General features: G+C 36.7%; 1 protein-coding gene across 1 annotated transcript in view; it reads left to right on the top strand.

The window, feature by feature from the left end:
- Window positions 1-12,077: 12,077 nt before the first annotated feature.
- The window catches only part of LOC123245326 (membrane cofactor protein-like), a 62,240-nt gene continuing 48,923 nt past the window's right edge, over window positions 12,078-25,394 (top strand). Inside the window, exons 1-2 of the mRNA XM_044674173.1 lie at window positions 12,078-12,101; window positions 18,468-18,556. The gene's annotated coding sequence lies outside the window, so the exon portion shown is untranslated. The remainder of the gene's footprint in view (window positions 12,102-18,467; window positions 18,557-25,394) is intronic.

Genomic DNA, 25,394 nt, shown 5'->3' on the forward strand with positions numbered 1-25,394 from the left:
ACTCAATAAACTCTAGTGGCTATTAAGGAAAATAAAATTCAGTATCTCAGGATCATTATTCTGAAGTGGTATACTCAGAAAACGAGTCCAGACACCCAGAAGTTCAAATTAGTGGAACCAATATTTATTTATTAATCTACTGATTAACAAACGTATCTAGCTGGCCAGGGAAACCTTCCTAGTGAAGGCTGCCCCAAACTAAAATTATAACGCAATTTTTATATGGTTCAAGATACAAAGAAAATGTTCATAAATGATACATAACCTTGGGGAAGCAGCAGCAACCCTTATGTCTGTCTGGAAGTTATTTTTGGTCAGTAACATGGGCTTTGGGACTTTCCACACTTTCCACTGTATCTCTTATTCTGGACTGTGAGGCAGTAAAGGGAGTCATTTTTCATGTGAATGTTATTTTGACCTTCACAGAAAGCTCATTTCTGATTTTTACTTTTCCTCAGGGAAAAACGGGTTTTCTGGACAATGACTTAGTTTACCTCACTTCAATTGGTCTATAAAAAATTAAGAAAAATTTAGGATATAAAATATTCCAAAATGCAAAGGAGGAGATCAAGTTGTCTCCCCAAATAGCATCCTAGAAATTTGACCTTAACTATCAGTGACAAAAAGATGAACTTACAAGAAAACTGAGGAATGGGTCATTTTTTTAAATTTTTAAAAAGAATTCCTATAGGGAATTTAACAAGCAAACACTAACAAAAGACATGCAAGAAAATTAAGGATAGTTAACAGGAAAAAAGCAAAAATTGAAATTGGTGCTCTCTTGCTTATATTATGAAACCAAGTTATTATAATCACAGCAACAACACATTTTTTACATTGGTCAAGGACCAAAGAATAAGAAAGGCATTCTCTGGGAAAAAAAAAAATTTTTTTTTGTTCTTCCTCTTTCTTGTTTGGAGAAAGGAGTATAAAAAATGTGAAGCCAAATCATGCACAATAGCTACATTTACCTGTTAGAAGTGGAAACTACAAATGGGATTTATAATTTTTTTATTTGTTATTTTCTAAATTTTGAGTTTAGATATAATTTAAATTCTTCTCATCTCATTTAAGCACAATTTCCTGCATTATTGCTGCCTATATTTAATATACCTATATCATAAGATTTTAATTTTTGTTTTGTTTATAATTTATGTTAATTCTTTTTTGTCTGAAACATGGTTGCAATTCTGAGATTAAAAAGGTTATAATTTCCAGGTAAAATTCATTAATTCAATCAAAACATTTCTCCCAAGGGGGAAGCTAGGTAGCTCAGTGGATCGAGAGCCAGTACTAGAGATGGTAAATCCTAGGTTCAAATCTGACCTTAGACACTTCCTAGCTGTGCAACCCTGGGCAAGTCACTTAACTTCCACTGCCTAGCCCTCACTGCTCTTCTGCCTTGGAACCAATCCATAGTATTGATTCTAAGATGGAAGGTAAGGGTTTAAAAAAATGTTGCTCCCCTTTGCCTTCACATTCATACAGCAATAGTTATACAAGTCAGGCATCCCCAGAGGGCAGTGGCATTTCCTTTTAAATCTCCAGAGTACCAACTCCACATACCAGGCATTTTATTATATTTATATCCTTCTTCATTCAAAGGAAGCCACCTCAGCCTATGTATAATATTGTTCTTACCACACCCAGAGTGACACAACTAATGAGTATCTAAGGAAGAATTTAAATGCAGGTCTTCTGTTTTTTTCTAGTCTCTTCTGACTGTCTCTCAATTCTCAGAATTTTCTCTCAGACCCAGAGCTACTGGTTCTACCCACGTAACTGGAAGGTGAAACTTCAGAACAGGAAGAATTAGGGCAACTAAGTCTTCTCTCACATATTGACCAATTTCCTGGAGGAACTGGCATCTATTCTCTGTCCTTCCATTCCTGTTGCTGTTTAAAGCTCACAATGTGTTCTGGAACAGTGGAATATTCCAATATATTCCTAGATTAATACTATGAAATTGTTTCCATAATTACATAATGTACTCTTAATGTACCTTGGTGGCGACAAGGAAGTAAAATACCTTATTTTGTAGACATTGCAGAACTCATAACCAACAGTATTCTCTATGTCTGTGGTATAACTAGAAATGATGTTAGCTGTAACCTGATATTGAGTTGGTTCCTGAAGGGTTGTACTTTTATTTGAGCTTTAAGAACCTATCAGTGCTTGTTTCTGTCACATATTTGTGACAATAAGACCAAAGTGCTCTTACGATAGAGCATGTTTTTTCCTGTAAATGCTACCAAACTGAGCAGCTTAATGCTTTATGTAAATCTGCATATCTTTTTCATCAGAGGCAAATGATTTTTTCTCCTACACTAGATACTAAAACATTAAGAGGAATTCATTCTAGTGATATGATAAAAGACTGATTAATGAAATCAAGGTTATAGAAGTGGTGGTTTTCTTCCTTGAACTCTCCAAATTAACTTCCCAACACCAACAAGAGCAATATTTGTGGGGAAAGGGCTGGATTTCTTTCACATATTTCAAATTAACATGAAAACAGATTGAATGAAGAAGCATATATGATAATCCTGCTGTCTTCTATTAAGCCACACATTAAAGAGACTTGCAAAAATATGTAAAACAATGCCAGTATTCTCATAATTTTTTTGCTTTAGAAATGTGTAATAAGTTTATTATTGTTATTATAAATTATTTAATATTTAAAATTCAGGGGCAACTAGGATGGGGCAGTGGAGAGAATGCCAATTCCAAAATCAGGAAGTCAGCTTCCTGAGGTCAAATCTGGCCTCAGCTGTGTGACCCTGGGCAAATCACTGCACCCCCCTTTGCCTCAGTTTCCTTATATGCAAAATGAGCTAGAGAAGGAAACGCAAACCACTCTAGCTTCTTTGCCAAGAGAACCTCAAATGAGGTCATAAAGAATTGGACGTGATTGAAACAACTAAACAACAATAAAATGTTTTTAATGTATTCGTTTTAATTTCAAATATGAATAATTATTGATCCATATAACTCACATAAACAAAAGTTCTTTGGTGTCCTCAATAAGTTTTCTGAGTGTAAGAGGGTCTGAAACCAAAAAGAATTGAGAACTACTTTCCTACAGGTAAACCTTAAAAATCTTAACTATTATCCAGGGAATCAACCTTTGCAGAAATTTGACCTGGCAACTAGGGCTGCAGGCACAGAAGTCCTCTGCCTCCTCAGCAGCTATAGCTACCAAAAACTGAAAACATAAAATTCTTGCCACCAGATTCAAAAATTCAAAAACATCTAAAATTGATATTGCTTTATTATTGGAAATGACATTAAAGAAGATGTCTTACCATCTGCTTTTCTGCTGTATCATAAGGACTACTGGTCCTTTTCATTCATTCATTCATGAATTCATTTGCTAATCTCTTGTGTTCTTACTTACAATTTCATTGGTGTAGGGAAATCTGGGTGTGAAAAATCCAGCTAGCAATATGAATCAGCACCTATTCTGCAACATATTATTTTAGAAAGTCACTATACCAAAAGGTTAAGTGACTTGCTTTGACATACAGCCAGTATGTCAGAGATGGTGAGTCTTAAATGGAGACATTCAGGTCTATAAGGCAGGTTCTTTATTCACTATGCTTTCTGGACCTTTTGGCAAAATGTAGTCTCATGTGAAAAGCTACAAATAACTTTTAATTATTTCAAAGGGAACATTTTATTGTAGACCTATTCTTTTTCATTTTCCTACATGCCTGCATTTCCTTTTCCAATTAGCAAGTATAAATTGTATGCTCTCAATGCTTTGGAATCCCAAGTGTCAATGGGAAGGGTCCATATACAGTGCAGAGTGGGTGGGGTCCCCCTTTTTCTCTTTGGGGTCAGGCACCGACCAAAGTGGAAAACTAAATCATGATCTCATTCCAATTTGCAAAATGACAGAATTAAATCTGATATGGTATTGGAACAAGGGAGCTTTCTCTAAGTGTATAAACTCCTCTGCCTCACCACCTGGTCCCAGACTACCTTTCCAATGCAATGTATATCTACGACTCTTTCTGCATTTTCAGGTTGACTTTCTTACTTTTTATTATGCAATTCATTCTTTCTCCTTCCTCGGTGCCTTTTTAATGGTTATCCCGGTGCCTAGAATAACCTTTCCTAGTCATTTCTTCCCACCAGTAAAACTGCTCTACTTTAAAAAAAAAAACAAAAACAAACAAAAAAAAAACACTTCCTACTCGTATTCTCAGGCAATAAAGCCTATTTTGCTACAATAATACCATAATGTATCCAAACCAAGACGCATTTATTAAGAGCCTACTATCATGCGGAGAATTGTTATAAGTGAGAAGATACAAAAAACGGGGTGGGGGTTGGGGGAAATGTTGCTGCTTTCTAGGGGCTTACTGTCTAGCGTGCCAACACTACGTGCAATCAAGTAGCCAGGAGATGAAATAACGAGGGCTGGATCAGAAGAGCATGGCTGGGAGCAGGATTTGGTTTTAGGGACCTGTTGGAGGTGAAGGACGGAGGACAGGGCGGGGTGCACAGCATATGCCTCTTTTCGTGCCCAGGGCAGAGGAGAATGATAAGAGACCTTGGCAAGCAAGGGGCGGAGCAGAAATGCCTGCCTCGCCCCGCCCCCACCCCACCCCGCCCCGCCCCTCGCAGGCTGGCTTCTCCTGGCACCTGGGCCTCAAGCCAAGAGTGACGTTTGTGGCCTTGGCTTTAGCCCCGATACTGCAGCATAAGGGGCGTCGATTCAGATCAAGGACCAAAGACATTCCTTGTTGGAGCGGTGCTAGCAGCCGCCACCTTCTCCATCCCGGCACGGCTCTGCGTCTGGCACTTGAGAGGTCCCATCTTAGCCTGGGCGGTCATGAGCCCTGCAGCCCAGAGAGCTCCTCTGGTGCTTGGCCTGCCATCACTGCTGCTGCTGCTGTTGGACCTGACCCCCGCGCGCGGTGAGTGACGTGAGGGGGGCGCGTGGGACCCGTAAGGAGGAGGAGGGGCGAGAAAGAGAGGCAGACCGTTAGGGAAGGAAAGAGGAAAGGGGGGGGGGGGGGGGAGGAAGATCTGTCGTTATGGCAACTAAGAGGCGCGGCAAGAGGAAGGATGAGAAAGGTTGAGGAATGAATAGATAGTTCCCAGAGCCTTCTGGACTCCCACCGGCCTCCTTTGCAGAGGTTAACTGAGGAAAGAGACAAGGAAAACCACAAACCAAATGCCGCCAAAGGAAAAAAAAATGAACTATCAAGATAAATCCACTCAAATTCACCCCTGAGGACCCCACAAAGAAATCTATTAATAATTTTGTTAGTAGAGCAGTATCAGATTTAAGCTGGGAGTGGACCGTTGGCAGATAGCCAGCTGCAGCTTTATTTGTGGCAGTACCTGGTTTTGTTCAAGGTTTGGGTTTTAGATGGGTCAGAACTAAGAGATCAGCCTCACTGAGAAATAAATACACATTCGTGAAAGGATGACACATAAGCTAATGTTTAAAGGTTCATAGGTGTGAATTGGTGCAGTCTGGGATAGCTTCCAGTGGGGTGGTTTTCTGGACCAGAAGTGACCTTCTAATTGCTCTTGTTTCTAAATGTACATTCCAATTTTTTTTTCTCCATGTAGGTGACTGTAATGCCCCAGAAAGGCTATCGTTTGCTTCACTAACAGGGGACTCTGCAACCCAGACAAGCTTTCCTCAGGGTTCAGAAGTAAAATATACTTGTCGACCAGGTTACCAAAGAAATTTTAATTTCCAACCTAAACGCACTTGCCTTTCAGATGGAACGTGGTCCAAGGCAAATGAATTTTGTCAAAGTTAGTATGCTTAAAAACTTTTACTCTTCCCTTTTCAGAAGGAAGTATTTACTCCCTCTTCCCTGCATTTAAACCCTTTGGTTTTAAGTGTTAGAGTAATTTACTTTTAGTAAATAGTTGAATGAAGGTAGATTTCCTGGATGAAAACATGAAATTTAGCAATTTTGAAAGGGCCATTGTTTAAGTTACCTGAAAAAAGGGAAAAGTCTGAAGCTTATAGTCCCCAAGAATCATGACTTATTTGCAAGGCCAATAAATTGCCAGTATATCAGGTTGTCTAATCCCTCAGAATTAGAGATAAATGAGTGACTTACAGAATTGAATTTTATAGTTTGGTTTGTTTTAAAGGAATTTACAGGTTGTAGAAAATTACAAAATTTGTATTAAACATAATTCGGTTAGATTAGACAAGTCAATTGATCAGAGTGTTTCCTGGACTGCTTACACACATTTTTTTTACACTCTTGCCAATTTTCAAAATGTGAGTGTTTTGGGGGCATAACAAGTAGTCTTTAGAGTGTAACAGCTTCTAAATCTAATATTTCATTGGATAAGGACTCACATCCATCACTCTGAATTTTCCTGAGAAGTATCCTTCAGTGGACTGGTCAGGGAGATTACAATGGGTCTCTGAAGTTTGTTGAATAAAGGAACTTTATGGTTTCCAGGGCTGGGGCACATGTAGCTGCTGGAAAGGGAAAATTGCCTCTCAGATGCCAAATGTCAAAAAAGGAGAATTAAAAACTTGTGATCTCTTAAGTTAATCTAATAACCCATTTTTACTTATACAAAGATATATTTCTTCTACTTTATCTGCTACTAAATGATTAGATCTTACCAATCTAGCCACTGAATCCATAGGTAATTTAGACTTTGAGATGAATATACTTAGTTGACTTAGCTATAAGTGTGGGGCTAGCTCTATCTAAAGAAGGAGACTTAATCCTATAGTCAAAATAAAATAATCAATACTAACAGATTTAGAGGTTATTCCTTTTACCACCAAGTGCCATGTATCAGAATTTACTGATTTTTGCCAGAAAACTGTAAAATTCAATAAACATTAACTAAATGCTTATATACAAAACCTTGAAGATACAAAGACACTACAGGAGCTTTGCATTTTTCTGACACATAAAACATTTATACAGATAATAAAATATAAGAACATCAAAAGATGTAAAGAGAAATCAGGAAAAAAAATCAGGAAATCAGGAAAACTTTCTCTAGGAACCCCTAAGTTGAGCATTGAAGGAACATAGAAATTTTAAGAGGGAACTGTGAGAAAGGAACCAATAGGAATACAGAGAAGTGGACTAAATGGGAGCTATTGTAGACTAGACTCGGTAACTGATTTGCTGGGAAATAAGAGAGAGTAAAGAGTCAGTGATGATTCTGAGGTTGTGAATTTGGTGAATGAAAAAGAGCTTTCGACAGTAATAAAGAAGTGTGGAAGAGGGGTGGGTATATAGAGGGAAAAATAAGTCCTGTTTTTACCATGTTAAGTTGGAGCTACTTATGGGGCGGACATTTAGAAGGAAATGTCCAAAAAGCAGCTGGTGAAGCTTAGGAGGGAGCTTAGGACTGGATATTTAGGTTTGGTGGTTATTAGTATAGAAATCAGAATAGAACCTATAGAAGTTGATGCCATAGACAAGAGAAAGAATATAAAGAGAAAAAAGATGACCCTGTGCAGTACAGTAGAAAGGCACTGGTTTTGAAGTCAAAGGACTCCAGTTCAAATAGACACTTAACCAGGCCTAGAGACAGGAGGTCCTAGGTTCAAAGCCGGCCTCAGCCACTTCCCAGCTGTGTGACCCTGGGCAAGTCACTTGACCCCCATTGCCCACCCTTACCACTCTTCCACCTGTGAGACAATACACCGAAGTACAAGGGTTTAAAAAAAAAAAACAGACACTTAATCTTCAAGTACCTCACTATCCCCCTTATAATGTGAGGGAAATGGATTAAATGACCCCTGAGGTAGCTTCCAGCTCCAAATCTCAAATCCTTCCTATGATTAGAAGGCAAGGCATGAATGGTTAACTATCAAGCTAGAAATTACCTTTTTGTACATCAAGTTTATTTAAGTAGAAAAATGTAACGGAGATTAAATACTGGCATGACAGCAATATATAGCAAATATGTAGTAATTAGGGACATTTGTAATAAATATATACTAAGTGGCCATCAGTAATGGCTAATGGGGGCCCACTTCAATCTTCTAATCCTCAGTGACTGTATTTCAACTAGTCATTACTTCAGTCATACTTTTGAACTCACTAACTCTTAGAATTTTTAAATTTCCAAAACCTAAAACTTTGAAATTCTGTTCTCTGGCCAGAACCTTCCAGCCTTTCCCTTTTCCCTCACTTTCACTCACGCTGAACCTATTCTTGGCTCTTTGCTATTTGAAGGTAGTTTCTTCTTTTTTTCTCTGCATCTACCCTATTCCTGGCACATAAATGAGGATTTACTAAATGTTGAATGTGACCTGTAGTCCCTTAACCCATAGGCATCAAACAAGAGGTCTTTTGCATTAAAGCCAAAGTATGGCAGAATCAGGTTAAAATAAAATTGGGAATTAAATATGACCTCAGGTACTTCCCATAATTTTTGACTCAATGATATGCTACTGGACATTTACCTCCAAAGAATGTCAGTCAAAAGAAAAGCTCCTAAGTGTCACCCTGGGCAAGTCACTTAACCCCAGTTGCCTAGCTATTACTCTCTTCTGTCCTGGAAACTATACTTCATATTGATTCTAAGATGGAAGATGAAGGTATGTTTGTGTATATACATATGCATACATGTGTATATACATATTTATGAAATATTTAGCAAAATAACAAAAAATACAACAGAACTTAGATAATATTAATGCCTAGTGTTCTAAATCAGTAGATTTAGAAGCAGCTTGCAAGGATTTTCTGCATGGTTTTATAGCCCCATTGTTGAGTCTTGCTTTATCTTGTCACTCTTCTTCCAGTCCATCTCTCATTCTTGCTTCCCTTTGCTCCATATTCACCTTTGATCCTTGGATCTGCCATTTTAGTGTTTCACTAACTATACTCTAGAATCCCTTGTCCCCTGATCTTTCAGGTGATTCAACCTTTCTCTGGCTGATTAGCTCTCAACAAAATGATCTTTCTTATCCAATTAGCTTAGTTTCCCGTAAAACAGACCCGGAATCTACCCATCAGCTTCTTCATCCTGTCCTTTGAAAAATGGCTTTTCCTGTATCTTATGCCCCCCTGTTCCTCCTGAACTCAGCACCCCCTCTAACTTCCATCTTCATTTGGTTATTGTTTGCGCATCTCGCTTCTATCACCTCAAGTCAAGGCCTTCTCCAAAGCAGTACCCTACATCTGATTTATGAAACTCATAAAGCCCACCTTTCTGTCAGGTATGGCCCCAATACCCCTTGCATAATGGTCCCGAAACAGTTATTTGATTTATAATTTCTCAGTTAAAATCTTTAAAACTCTGAAAATAGTCACATATTAGAGTTGCAGTTTTCTCTCAGGTCATCAGAACAGTCTGTTTCTATTGTAAATTTTTAGCTAAGTTCTGTGTTTCTTCTGACGCTAAGATCAATGTTTCTTATACAAATGTTCTTTTTCTACCTCGTTTAGGAAAACAAGAGGTCACATACCAAAGGGGGGCAGTATGTTATACTTGAACAATTATAAACTCCTCATAACCTTTGACCTAATGATATTCTGCTGAGCATTGACTCCCAAAGGGAAAGCTTATGTTTATAACAAAATATTTATCATAGCTTTTTTTATATTGAAAACTAAAAAAAGACAAATATTCATTGAATGGGGATTGACTGTACAAAATGTGATATAAGAATGTATTATTGTACTGCAATACATGACTAATAAGGATCCTTAAAATTGAAAGGATCCTTAAAACGAATCCAGAGAGAAGTAGGTAGAGCCAGGAGAACAATATGCACAGTGAACATAATAATATAAAATAATATAACATAGTGCTTGCCACCTGAAAAGAAATGCTTTTTCATTCCATTCATTCATTAGAATTCTGATTATTTTTTAAAATCCTTACCTTCCATCTCCCATCTTAGAATCAATACTAAGTGTAATATCAGTTCCAAGGCAGAAGAAAGGTAAGGGCTAGGCAACGGGGGTTAGATGACTTGCCAGAATCACACAACTAAGAAGTATCTGAGGCCAGATTTGAACCCAGGATCTCCCATCTCTAGGCTTGATTCTCAATCCACTGAGCCACCTACATGTCCCCTAGAATTCAGATTTAACATAATGTCCTGAGGACAGATTATTATAATACAATGACCTTGGCTACAGAGAACTTCTTATGAAATATACCTCTCTTCCCTCAGTGCAAAATGAGTCATAAACTGACAGACATAACCAGTGTGCCAGTTTATTTTATTCATCTACTTAATTGTGACAAAGGAAGGAAGGTTCTTTTGGGATGGGGATATTTGGAAGGACAGTAATGCATGATAAAAAGCATCAGGAAAATATACACAGCCAAGAAATGAATGCTATGTAGTCCCACGACACCATAATTCAGAAGAATAGTAGAAATAGGAAGAAAATTATGTGAGAGGTCGTCATAAAGAACATGATTAGATTTTTTTAAAATAAGTACTCCTTCAGAACATCTCTATGATTCTTCCCTTTGTAATGTCCTTTATTCTTAGAATATCAATTATTATCTCGGTTTTATTATCATCTCAAAATTTAATTAGCATCTCTATGGACTCTTAAATTCATATCTCTAGCCCTGATTGTTTGGAGCTTCAGACTAGAATTCCTGTTTAGAGGAGAGAGACAGACAGACAGAGACAGAGAGATGTGTGTACGTAAAAATATAGGTAGCTATAGATAACATATACACCTTTAGATTCTTTATTGGCACCTTACACTCAACATGTCAGTAACCAAAGTCATCTATCACCTTTTCCCCTAAACCTGCTCTTCTATCCAATTTTGTATTTTTGTTTATTGGTTCTTTCCAGGGAGATGGACATTTCACAAGTCATTCTTTAATTATTAATATTAATTCTCTAACTTTTATATAATGTTTTCTTGGTTCTATTCAATTCACTCTTTGTTATTTTGTGTAGATACTTTCCAAATTTTTTTAAAAATAAGGTGCTCATTGTTTCCTATGGTGCATCCCTTTCTAATTTTGGAATTATAATCAATACAATTCTGGCATTGCTTCTGGAAAGAGTTCCTCCTATCTATTCCCCTATAGCTCTACTCATCATTTCAGTGACTCAATATCTCCCTTCTCTGCCACCATTTCTTTATATATGTTCTCTTTCTTACTTAAACTCCTTGAGGGTGGGAATTACCTTTGCTTTAATATTTATATCTTTATTACTTTGCACAGTGCATGGCACATCTTATGTGCTTAATAAATGCTTTTTTTTATAGAATCACATAAAGGGTATCTCCCCATTACTTCTGTCCTGCTGCTGAATTTCAATAACTGGGAGAGAGAGTGAGGCTGAATGCTTCTTAAATCCACACATTATAACATAATAAATACTTCATAAGTACCAACTCTTCTAGGTGCTGAAGCAAGATGAAATTTAAGTAAGGCATGGATCCTGTGCTTATGGAAATTATGACTTCATAGCTGAATAAAACACAACTGAATATGAAATAGTTGTTATTGTTGTGCAGTCATATCTGATCTTTCATAATCTCATTTGAGTTTTTCATGGCAAAGATAACTGGAGTGGTTTGTATATCCTTCTCCAGTTCATTTTATAGATGAGGAAATTGAGGCCAATAGGGTTAAGTGACTGCTCCAGGGTCACATAGCTAGTAAGTGTCAGAGTCTGGATTTGAACTCAAAGTCTTCCTGACTCTAAGCCTGCCACTTAACTGCCCCACAACATATAAGTATGTTAAGTAACAAAGTACCAAGCAAGGAGGAAGGATTAGACAGGGTTTCATGAATAAAGTGGTGTTTGAATTGCAAATTAATGGACAGATAAGCCCGTAAATATTTAAATAATTTTATTATTAGTATTTATTATTAAATAATTTTAATAAATATTTAAATAAAAACATTTTGTTTTATTTTTTATTGGGGAAGAATTTTCAATTGGGACACAGTGTTCCCAAATATCCTATGGCCCTGAATTAAAGACAGATGTGTTTTCATATTATATAAAATGAACACCAAATCTATCTTTATTTCTCCCTAGGAAAACGGTGTCCTAACCTTGGAGAGCTAAACAATGGTTATATTAAGATTGACAAAGACATCGTATTTGGTTCAACTATTTCTTTCATTTGTGATAAAGGGTGAGTTGCTGACTTTGATGCATCATTAATAAATGATTAAAGAACCAAAGTAAGGTTGAAATTTCAATTTTTATTCTTTGTAGTCTATAGCTACAGAGGAGTCTTTCTTTAAAAATTCTAAAACCTTCCTTTATCAAAAATATGAAGGAGTAGGTTAATGACTACTTGTATTTATAGACAGCCCATAGTTCTTCATGACATTTTAAAATGTGATCTCATGCTAATTGTAAAACTTTTTTGTTATACTTTTCATGGATCTTACCTGGTTCAGAATGATTCCATATTATAGTTCACATTTCACAATATTTCCTCCCCTCTCTCCCTACTCTGCTTCTGACCCAATGAGAGCTACCTTTTACAACAAAGAACTAAAAAGAGGCAGAGAAAATGGTTCAGCAAAAGTAACACATTAACCAAGTCCCGCATACTGTATTACACATAATGTTCTATATCTGTGGTCCTGTACCTTTGCAAAGAAAGAATGGAAGCCTTTTTACATATCTCTTCTTTGAAAACATTATCAGTATTTATGTCAGTTATTCTGTTGTCCACTCCATTTATATTGGAATCATTGTGTATAATGGTTTTGCTTACTTCACTTTTCATCAGTTCATACGTCTTCTTACATTTCTCTGTAGTACTCATATTCATCATTTCTTACAGTGTGTCAATACTCCTTATTATCCATGCACTACAATTTGTTTAGCTATTACCCCAATCAGTACTGTAAGAGGGGAAACTAGATATTTAAGGTATGGGCGCCAGAAATCAGATTAACTCAATTTAAAATTAAAAATAGACCCAAGTCAGGATGACTTTTATGGAAGTTTATTTACAATTAGGAAAGTAGAAGGTAGGGAAGTTGAGAGAGAGAAACTCTGGCCCCTTGGGACGAGGTAAGAATTTACAGGCCTCAGCAAAGGAGCACACAGGTTAATTAAACAAGGCTTCTAGCCACAAGGACTTTTACAATTAGAGAGGCATGAGAGGCCTCCTTGAGGCTGGAGCCTCCAGAAACACCAAGGGAGGAGGAAGGAAGTCAGCCTAACTTACCCACATGACAATTCAGAGGGAAGCCGTCTGAGGTCTCACCAGAGATCTTTCAACACCAAGTTCAAAGCGCCAACTGCCTCCACAGGAAGTTACCATCATATTTAAAAGGTAGCATCTTGGGGCAGCTGGGTAGCTCAGTGGATTGAGAGTCAGGCCTAGAGACGGAAGGTCCTAGGTTCAAATCTGGCCTCAGACACTTCCCAGCTGTGTGACCCTGGGCAAGTCACTTGACCCCCATTGCCCACCCTTACCATTCTTCCACCTAGGAGCCAATACACAGAAGTTAAGGGTTTAAAAAAAAAAAAAAAGATAGCATCTTTTGCCACTTCCTGCATCCACCTCCAATTTTCAAGTGGACAAATGGCAGCCTCAACACTGTTTTTGGATAGCCCAAAGGGTACTCCCTTGTTTTTGATTTGTTACTTATTGTCACGTGTGAGTAACAGACCTTCCCCTCCCCCCTTAATTCAAAGTTGGGTGGGGTGACATTATTTCTGATGGCTAGAGTCTTAACAATGAATGAGGATGAGCTAATTCCATTTACACAGTATCTACTTTGTTTCTACTTCTTTGTGACTGAGTCCAGTTTTTAAAGAATAGATAGGATGGGGAAGTCCTACTTTTTAGGGGTAGCATAGTGGATAGAGCACCACATCTGGAGTTGGGAGGACCTGGGTTCAAAATTGGCCTCACATACTTCCTAGCTGTGTGACTCTGGGCAAATCACTTGACCCCAATTGCCTGGCCTTTGCCATTCTTCTGTCTTAGAATTGATACTAAAGGGGGTAGTCGAGTATTTCAGTGGATTGAGAGCAGGCCTCAATCCTGACACTTCCCAGTGGTGTGACCCTGGGCAAGTCACTTAACCCCCATTGCCTAGGCCCTTGCCACTCTTCTACCTTGGAGCCAATGTACAATATTGACTCCAAGATGGAAGGTTAAGGGTTTAAAAAAAAAAAAAGAATTGATACTAACGCAGAAGGTAACTTTTTTTTTTTAAATAATGAAGGGAATGATTAGCTTGAACATTCATTAGTTAAAACTTGAGAAAGCAGTTAACCTTGTAGGGATTTTTGCATAAGGACCCTCTTCTGAGTTCTAGCCATCAGGCAATCTATTATTATGCAAATAGAAAAGGTAATTTCCCAGCCAGTTGAGGTTAGTAATTATCTATAGGTTTCCCTTCCTTTCTCATACTCTCTATAGAAAAACAAAAACAAAAAAACATAAACTCAAGATATTGTTACCTTTTTTTCTTCTTGGAGTGGAATCAAAATGGTGAATAGAGAAACTCTCAGCTGAGCTCTCTCAGCATTCTCCTCAAAACAACTTTAAAATAACACCTCAAATAAAATTCTAGAATGTCAGAGAAAACAAAAGATCAGAGTTGCTTGCTTATGTTAATACTGGGCTCTGTTCCTGGTGTGGGGAAAGAGAAAGGACTCTGTCTCAAGACTTAGGCTTTTTTTTAACTGTTTTTTTCAGAGCTAGTTCTGAGAGTTTGGAAGTTTTTGGTGCTTCCTAGGTGGTATGGTCTCAGGAAAGGTGTGGTCACTAATCTTTTGGTTTGCACTCTGATCCTTACCCAGGAAGGGTCTTTGATCCATTGGGACCAGAAGAGATACTGTCTTTTAGGGTTTCTACTCCCTCTTAACTGAAAGTGCTCTTGAAATTGAAAGAATTCATTCATCCCTAACTGAAAAAGGATCCTAAATGAAAACTTCCAGTAATAGTAAAGGCAAGTTCCAGGTCAACGAGGAAATACTTTAAGCAACAAAAACGAAACCATTCAAATACTATGGAGGCACAGTTAGGATTATAAAGATTTAGCAGTTTCACATTAACAGAGTAGAGTGTTTGAAATATGATATTCTGGAAGGCAAAATAGCTAGGATTACAACCAAGAATAACTTAACTGGTAAAATTGAATATAATCCTTCTAGGGAGAAAAAAATGGATATGTAATGAAATAGAAGACTTTCAAACATTCATGATTAAAAAAAAAAATAGAGGGGGCAGCTGGGTGGCTCAGTGGATTGAAATCCAGGCCCAGAGATGGGAGGTCCTGGGTTCAAATCTGGCCTCAGACACTTCCTAGATGTGTGACCCTGGGCATGTCACTTAACCCCCATTGCCTAGCCCTTACCATTCTCCTGCCTTAGAACCAATACCTGGTATTGATTCTAAGACAAAAGGTAAGGGTTAAAAAAAAAGAGCAGAATAAAAAATGTGATTTTCAAATAGAAGACTCAGGGACACATAAAAATATAAACATGAAGAGAAATCATAAGGGATTCATTCAATAAGGTTAAACTATACTATATGTCTTTCTATATGGGAAGATGACATTTATCTTCTAAGAACTTTATCATTATTAGGCAGTTAAAAGAATTCATTATAAAAAAGAGGTTGCAGGGGTGAGTGGATTATGTTGTGATGGATTTTTTTTTCATTATAAGATATTTTTATTTTACCAATTACATATAATAAATTTCTACATAAGTTTTCTGAAGTTAAAGATCCAAAATGTCTCCCTCCCTTCCCACCCCCTTTCCAGAGTTGGCAAACAATTCCATCTGGGTTATAACCATATATTATCATGCAAAATATATTGTGATGATACTTTTCTTAAACAGATAGGTTAAAAAGAGGGATGTGCTGGGAGAGTCGGAAAGGGAAAGGAAGAATAGGAAAATTACCTCACATAAAACTGGCACAAAGGGAAGAACAGTGGTGGGGAAAATAGTGAAGGGGTGAGGCAACACTTAAAATATATCATAAAAGGAAGGGAAAATAAAAGAAGGCAGTGGGAAAAAGCAAAACAGACTTTAGGAGAGGGGACTAGATAAAAATAGATAAGAATAAACCGAAGAAAATAGGATGGAAGAAAATGTACAGTAATCAGAACCAAATGTGAATGGGATAAACTCATGTATAAAATAGAAAAAGATAGCAGAATAGATTAGAAACCAGAATCCAACAATTATAAAACACTTTTCACATAAATAAAGATAGATCTAAACAATTGGAGAAACATTAATTGCTCATGGGTAGATCAAACCAATACAACAAAATAAATGACAATTTAATTTACTTATCCTAATATTACTTATTACACAGGATAAGTAAATTAAATACCAACCAAACTACCAATGAATTACTTTATAGACCTAGAAAAAAATAGTAACAAAATTTATCTAGAACACAAGGTCAAGAATATCAAGGGATATTGTAGCAAATGCTAATTCTTTCCAGTCTTATGAAGGAAGGGATGAGAGCAGAGGGGGAAATGGAAAATGGACCCAGAGACAGTGACATAATCTGGCCTGAAGGAAAGGCCCCAGGTAGGGCCATCCCTGTCCTCTCAAGAGTTACTCAGGGCAGGAACCCAGGCTGGCAATTTCAAAATTAATGTAACTAGGACAAGAAGAGAAGCTATGGGTTGAGAGAAAAAAGTTTTTGTATCAAATATCTCTGACAAAAGTCTTAAAAATAGAGATATATAGGAATAATATGTCTCTAATTCCAAGAACCATTCCATAATGGACATACTTGTCAAAAGGTATGCACAGTTTTCAAAATATATATATTTTTTAAATCTTACCAATCATGTGAAATACAATGATGCTTTGGACTCACTCTCCCAGAGCAAAGCACATCTGCCCTGCATTCTAAGGTTATCCCTGAGGGGACTGGGGAGATATCTTTTTTCTAATGCTATCATCTTCTGATTCTCTTTCTCCTCCTTTCTTTGTCTCTCTCTCTTTCCCTTTCTCTCCCACCCTTTCTCTTTTCTCTCTGTCTCCTCTTTACTCTTACATCTATCTGCTCACCACCCAGTATATTGTTGGATTCTAATAATTTTGTTTATTTTCTACTCATTTGTTATAAATTTTCCTTGTGAAATTTCCTTTTCCCTTTTGACAAAGCAACTTGGTTTTCCTTTCTCTCTCTTTCTTTTTTATTTATTAAGCACTTAATCTGTATTAGGCATTGTGCAATATAAGCAAGCCAGTTCATGTCCTCAAAGAGCTTATATTATAATGGGAGAAAACAACCCATAAAAAGAAGTTATACCCTAAGGAATGGGGGTACAGTATCAAATAATGCATAGTAAACTAAGCAGAAACAGAACAATTTTTTATAATGAATGCTTCATTTCAAAAGAAAACAACTGTGGGAAAACTCAAGGTCTAAAATCGACGCAATGATCCATCATTCAGTGATGATTCTTTCTCCCTGAGTCTTGGTATAGAAGTGATGAACTGGAGGTGTAGAATGAAGCTTGCTCACATTTTCCAATATTGAAGCAAGTAGAAGGAAATTCAGAAGAAAACACAGGCAAGAAAACAGTGCTGGAACTACCAGGTTCATTTAGAGATATTCATTGAAAAAAATGTTCATAGAGGAAATTAATGATTTCAGATGTGATCTCTTTCTGTTCTTTGTTTTGGGAAATGTTTGGGTTTGTTGATATTTGTCAAATTCATTAATAACAAAGGGAAACAGTTTTTTGTTGTGCAGTTTTCTTTTCTGCCCTTTTTAGCAATCCAGTTTTTCCCATTCAATTGGAGGTAGTATCTTGCATCCTTCACAAAATTGTTTAATAATTTTTCTTTATCCAATAGTTCATTTTCCATTCCTAAAGTTTGTTTCCTACCTCATTTGGGGTTTTTATGCACAAAAATTCTTTGTTCCTTCCAGCAACCAGACTATTCACATAGGAAAGAGGCAGTACCTTATTTTAACAAGATAATAATAATGAAACATAAACTCCGCCTATTTTAGATACTATTTCTTCTCTGTTTTTCTGGATGTTTTGTTATTATTCTTGTTGATACTCATATAACAGTAGATGTGTATATTGTCAAATTTGATGTTTTTCAAGTGATTGTAATTTCTTTCCTAACTCCTTGGAAAATTGCTTTTTAAATATCAACTTTTTAAATACCCATTAGAAAATATCTGGAATCTGTAAAGAAATGATAAAAATTTAAGGAGACTACCCATTTCTCAAGGGGTATTTAGTGATTATTATTAACAGATTGTAACAAGCAGTATTTACAATGGTGATTTTACTTCTATCCTTCAAGAATTTTGAGATTACAGTATTCCTTTTAGTTGAGAAGAAATCTTTATTTTGATATAATCAAATCCATCCACTTTTCTTCGTGACTTTATTTGCTCTTTCCAACTATCAAAAGGACTTTCTTCCACACCTCACTTTTCCTTGAAATTAAGTTCTTAGTTGTTTTGAATTGTTTCATAATTCACATGGGAGGAAACAGAAATGTCTTTTACTCTTACATTTAGGTATATATTAATTGGTGAATCTCAGAGCCGATGTGAAATTGTAGAAGGAAATAAGGTTGGGTGGAGTGAACGTCTTCCTGAATGTGAAGGTAAGTAGCTAACTAAAGCTATGAAAAGTTCACAGCATGAGCAATGTAGTTTATTTAGTAAACAGAGTTTAAAACTACATTGGCAAAGGAGCATTTGGGTATATTTTGTATACAATTAACTTTTATTGAAACCTTAAACACACTCAGAACATTTATTTTAAGAATGAAAGTATGATTTATTCTAAGATACAGAGCATAATATTTTGTTTTTTAAAGCTATGTAAACCCACTTACCTAATGAATGTCCAGAACTTATTCTAAAATCAGACCCATATCTGTCAAGCAAGATGGTGGCATCTTTGTATAAAAAGAGGAGCTTTGCCTTTAAAAATGTAAGCACCTTGCCCTTGCCCCTCACTTTTGTTCTTTTTCCTCTCTATTATAAATGCTTTTTAGTAGTTGTTTTAAAATGTTCTTTACCCACTGATATTTATCAGCTTTATCCCAAACCCTAACTTTTAAAAATTTCTGTTACAGATTATATATCAGATAGATAGGTTACATATATTTTTGTTATTTCTATGCTATATTAAATCTTAAAGGGGAAAGTAGTCTAAAATATATTCTTAATTTTGTTAGTCATATTCATTTAGTTTGTATTTCCTTTCATTCTGCTTGGTGAGATTTCTTGTGGGTTTTTGTTGATAAGTTCTTTCAGAGCTTATTGCCATTGAGGTTTTTTTTGTTCCTTTTTTGAATAATGGACATGATTGCAAGGCATGTGATTTTGGGATACAATCAAATTTTTAATGGTTTTATTTTTGTTTTCACCTTGCCTAGATTTCCTTCTGTGTCTCCCCTTTCCTTTTCCTAGAACAAAGAAGTTTTAAAACAGAGGAAGAGTAAGAAGAGAAAAATGCAATAAAGCTTTTCAATACCTCTATTGCATTAAATATTCATTTCCCCCTCATTCTCATTATATTCAATTTTACTGAGTAGGTTATTTTATATTGTGATTTTTTTTGCTCCTTCACCTTCCAGAATATCATTTCATAAACCCTTTCCACATAGCTATAGTGGTAGCTGCTAAATCTTATGTTATCTTGATTGTGGCTATACAGTATCCTAATTCTTTCTTTCTGGTATAGCTCAATCTTTTCTGGATTTGAACTATATTTGTAGGGATTTTCACTTTGGAATTTCTCTCAGGAGGTAACTAGTATATTCTTTTATTTATTTGTTTGTTTATTTATTTTTATTTTGCCTTCTGGTTGTAGGATATATCAGCAATTTTTCTTCTAATTTTAAAAAATATAATGTCTGGGCATAACTTTCAGGCAGTCCGGTGATTCTTAAATTACCTCTTCTTGACTATTTTCCAGGTTGGTGTTTTTCCCTGTTTCAGATTTTCTTCTTTTTTTTTTCAGTCTTTTGACTTTATTGGTTCTTGATATTCTATGGAATTATTAGCTTCCACTTGACCAATTCTAATTTTTTAGGGAGTTGTTTTCTTCAGTGAAGTTTTATGGCTTTTATGATTCAGTCAGTTCTTATTTTGAGTTTTTAAAATTATTTGTTTATTTTAAACTTTTTTTTAAATTTGGGTTCCAAATTCTATCCTTCCTTCCCATCCCATCCCACACCCACTGAGAAGGCAAGCAATATGCTATTAATTTTACAAGTGAAATCATGCAAAACATTTTTCATGTTATGATGCAAAAATAAAAAGCAAAAAAATAACCCAATAAAGTGAGAAAATTATGCTTCAATTTTTGCTCAGAGTTCAGAGTTCATCAGTTCTTTCTCTAGATAGCATTTTCCCATTAGGTATCTTTTGGAATTGTCTTGAACCATGGTATTGATCAGAGTAGCTATGTCTTTTCACAGTAAATCATCATTATAACATTGCTTGTTACTATGCACAACCTCCCAGTTCTTCTCACTTCACTTTGCATTAGTTTTAGATAAGTCTTGCCATGTTTTTCTGAAACCACCCCCTGGTCATTTCGTATAGCATATTAGTATTCTATCAAAATCATATGCTACAACTTGTTCAACTATTCCTCAATTGCTAGCATTCCTCTTAGCCTTGGAATTCTGACCAGGTTTCCCATTCCCCTGCCCACTGCAAGTGGCAGCACTTCTCTTGGCTCTGGATCTATGGCCAAATCTCCTGTTTCTCTACTTCTGCAAGCTCGAATGCTCCTTTTGGCCCTGGAATGGTTCCCAGGCCCCCTACTTCCTTGTGAACTATTACACACTATCTTTTCTGCCCTGGAACTGTGACCCAGCGCTGTATGGGCAGTAGAGTGGCCAGGCACTGTACTCAGTGCCAGAAGCAGGTCTCCTAGAATGTCTTTCTAACCAATTGTCTGACACCCTTACCATCTGTGGGCTGAGAGCTTCTGAAGCTGCTATTGCTGTTGAACCATTGTATGTCCTCTGGACAGACCTCCACTCTAGAGTCACAGACCTCTCCTTCAGACCTCCTAAGTTTTCTTAGGCAGGAAAAAAGTCTCATCCTTACCTTTTCTTGACTTTAGCACTCCAAAATTTTATTCGAGATGTTAATTTGAAGTTTTTTGGAGGCAAATGTTGAGGTATTTCAGCTGGGCTACTTCCTCTAATTCACTATCTTTGCTCCACCTCATCAAGACTTCTGATTTTTTAAAGTATTATTTCCTTCAGTATTTTTTGTGCCTCATTTACTAACCTGTTAATTCTATTTTTATAATTTTCTTAAATAGCTCTCATTCCTCCCCCTCCCCCAATTTTTCATCTAGTACTCTTATTTGAGTACAAAAATTTTTTTTCTTTCTCTTTATAACAATCTCTTTTAATGCTACCAAGAGTTCTTTTTGGGCTTGTACCCAATCTGCATTTTTTTTCTTTAAGTCTTTGCTTATAGCTGTTTTCAAGTCAATCTTCTTCAGAGTTTTCATTTTGATACTCCCTGTCACCATAGCAACTTTTTATATTTCTTTTTGTTTGCTCATTTTTTGAGTGTACTTCTTGACTTTGGATTTTTATACTCACTCCTGTGGATAGGAAGGAGTCTCACCTGAGCTTCTGTCTTTTTATCTCTTTATATTTTCACCACAAAAGCAGTGTGATCTGGAGAAAGGTCTGTTCACTGCCCTCCTGTTCTGCGAATTCTTGACCCAATTTGGGTCTGTTAGCTTATGTATTAGTTGAGTTTCCGTATACCTCTGAGGTACTCAGTCACAGTTAGCTCTCTGGGAAGTTCTGTAGATTTAGGTTCAGTGCTGATTTCCCCCTGGTTTGTTCTACTGCACACTTATGTAGATAGTGGTAAAGGTAAAATGGAGTCCCCACTTTGCTCTTGGGCTCAGAATCAATTCTCAAGAACTTGTTCTTTGCTCCTTACATATGTAGGACCTCTTGCTCCCTCAACACAGCTGCTCCTCTGTGCCCTGGGACTATGATCTTGAGCAGGGTAATTAGCAACAGAGCATCCATGTGGCATCTGATTCTGCCCTTCATGACTGTCCCTTTGCCATCCTTACGAGCTGGGCTACTCCCCAGCCCTGCTGCTGCCACCATCCTATAAGGCTTCTTCCTGCCACCATGCTACTGCTGCTCCATTGTACTCCTGATCAATTTCTACCCTAGGGTCTACAGATCTCTCTGTCTCTCTTTCCAAGCTTCCCCAAACTGGAAAAAATGCTGTGATTTTTTTCTTGGTTTTCCTGATCTGAACTTGATTTGACAAATCTTCTAGGTCATTGTGGAAAAGAATGTGAAGGAGAGAAGGCAAGATTTCTGCCTCTTACTCAACCATCTTAACTCTAACCCCAGGTGTTGGCAAATCCAATTATTGTTTCACAATTTTTTTTTTAATTTTAAACCCTTAACTTTTGTGTATTGACTTATAGGTGGAAGAGTGTTAAGGGTAGTCAATGGGGGTCAAGTGACTTGCCCAGGGTCACACAGCTGGGAAGTGTCTGAGGCCGGATTTGAACCTAGGACCTCCCGTCTCTAGGCCTGGCTCTCAATCCACTGAGCTACCCAGCTGCCCCCTGTTTCACATTTTTTATAAGAATGTTTTCAATTCTTTTCTTATTGAGCATAAACCTTTTTTCATTTTTGATTAGGTTCAAGTTTATAAGGTGTGTTATTTTGAGGTTGTATCTTGAACTACTTTGCTTTTCAGAATATATTATTCCAGTCTCTTCTGAAGATTCTAATAATTGTAGCATACTCTTTCAGAAATTTAAACTTCAACTAGCCACATTCAGAGGAAGAACTATGGGAGGAGAAACACAGAAGAAAAACAACTGTTTGAACACATGGGCTGTTGGGGATATTATTGGGGATGTAGATACTAAACAATAACTCTAGTCCAACTATCAATAATATGGAATTAGGTCTTAATCAATGATACATGTAAAACCCAGTGGAATCATGCGTCAGCTAAGGGGGTTTGGGAGTCTTGGGGGAGAGGGAAAGAACATGAAACATGTAACTATGGGAAAATATTCAAAATTAAAATAAAAAAAAGAAATTAGAACTTCATTTCCTTTATATTTGGAAGCCTTTCTACTGAATGCTTGATTAAATATTGTTCCTCATTGGGAATGCTAAATTCAAGCAAGCACTGTGTGTCTTAGAGTTTGAAGCATAGGTTTTTCTTTTATTTTCTGAATGCAGTTATTAACTGATACTTTGTTTTCTGTACACAAAAGTTCTAGCCAGTTTTCTTACATTATGATATTCAGAGATGATTTTTTTTGTTTATTTGTGATATTATTCCAGGAGATGTCTGATTTCTAAATTATCTCTCCAAATCCTGTCTTCAAAATCAATAGCTTTTCCTTATATAAAGACCATGTGTTCTTTTAGCATTATTGTCTCTTTCTTCTCTTCTAGACTTTCCACTTAAGTATATTTGCATTTCAAATCTCTTATTCTCTCTTTTGCTTATTTGGAAAGACCACTATGGCTTCAAGTTTTTCTATTGTTCTAATTATTTCTGTACCAGACAAAAATTCTAATATTTTCTCTTCTAACTTCTTAAGATTTTTATTTGTTTTTTTGAACCATCGGGGACAACCTGTTGTTGGTTCCATGCTTTCATTGGGCATTAGTTTAACTTTTTTTTTGAACTGTAATATTTATAAATGTTTGTAATCGTTCAGTGTTTTTGTTATGCATTGTACTTTCTCGTTTTAATAGCTACTATGTTGAAATCTTTGGTGGTTTTGGCCTTTTTTCCATTATATTTTTTTGTCAGTTACTTTGCAACTACTTCCCCTTTGATAGTGAGTATACCCAAGGGACTAGACTGGATTGCTATGTCAGCCTCCTCCACATTTGTGTTATTTACTTTTTTCACTACCTTAGGTGGTGTCTAAAGGAATATCTCTAGCCCTAGCAGTCTCCTTTCATTAAGGCATGCTAGAGCCATACATGCTGCACCCCCCCCCCCCCTCCTCCTCCACGCTGTCTCTATTCACTCTGTTCTTTAGCTCTCTAGCTGACTTCTATCAATGTCCGCCAGTACTAGCAGGGTCAGGGAGGGCAAGATGAGTGTTCTGGGCAGAGTTTATACTTCCTGGAGATGCTTATTGCAGCAGATTTGGGGAGAGTCAGGGTGAGGAGTACCGGTAGAGTGCTTGGAGCAGAAAAAGAGACCCTTACCTAGATGCCAAAGCACAAGATAGTGGGCTCATTTATGCCAGCCCAACAGAGAGTAGAGGCTAATGTGCAAAGAGTACTGAAAGTATGTAGGGATTAACATTCTCTATGCTTAATTTTTAAGACATGTTACCTTATTTGGTTTCCTGGAGTAGATAATTAGTTTATTTGATTCCTAGGATGACTATTATACATTAGTTGTCTCAATATCTTATCTTCAAGGCCTTATAGTTGAATTTGTGTGTTCTAAAATTACTTTTGTTTTTGCTTCCCTTCTGCCAATTTTTTTTCACTTCTGTATTTTTAGTTGCATATCTATCATTCTGTCTTTTGTTCCCTTATTATTTGTCTTTAATTCAATATTAAGAGCCCTAATTTCTGACCCTATTGCAATTTTCATATCTTTTCAAAGTTTTGTTTCTTTTTTGAAACATTCTGGGGGGAGGGTTTCCCTTCCTCTATTATCACATAATCTCTAGAACTCTGTAAAATTTTCTTATCAGGACTTTTATGTTCATTTTCCTTAATAGCATACTTTTGTTATTATAGTATATCATATATGACATTAACCTATAATTTATAATATAGTTTAATATGTCAGATACCATATAATATATAACATTATAATATATAGTAGTATAATTTATTATGGCCTCTCTTTGAAATTTTCCTCATTTTTTTTAACATTTATTAATAATCATTTTTAACATGGTTACATGTTTCATGCTCCTATTTTCCCCTTCACCCCCCGCACTCCCCCCACGCATGGCCGACGCACTTTTCCACTGGTTTTGTCATGTGTCCTTGATCAAGACCAATTTCCCAATTGTTGGTGGTTGCATTGGTGTGGTAGTTTCGAGTCCACACCCTCAATCATGTCCGCCCCGACCCATGCGTTCAAGCAGTTGCTTTTCTTATATGTTTCCTCTCCTGCAGTCCTTCCTCTGAATGTGGGTAGCATCTTTACCATAAATCCCTCAGAGCTGTCCTGTGTCATTGCGTTGCTGCTGGTACAGAAGCCCATTACATTCAGTTTTACCACAGTATATCAGTCTCTGTGTACAATGTTCTTTTGGCTCTGCTCCTTTCGCTCTGCATCAGATCCCGGAGGTCTCTCCAGTTCGCCTGGAACTCCTCCAGTTTATTATTCCTTTTAGCACAATAGTATTCCATCACCCGCATATACCACAGTTTGTTCAGCCATTCCCCAATTGAAGGACATACCCTCCTTTTCCAGTTT

The sequence above is a fragment of the Gracilinanus agilis genome, chromosome 4 (assembly GCF_016433145.1).
Source record: "Gracilinanus agilis isolate LMUSP501 chromosome 4, AgileGrace, whole genome shotgun sequence".
In the NCBI taxonomy this organism is placed as follows: domain Eukaryota; kingdom Metazoa; phylum Chordata; class Mammalia; order Didelphimorphia; family Didelphidae; genus Gracilinanus; species Gracilinanus agilis.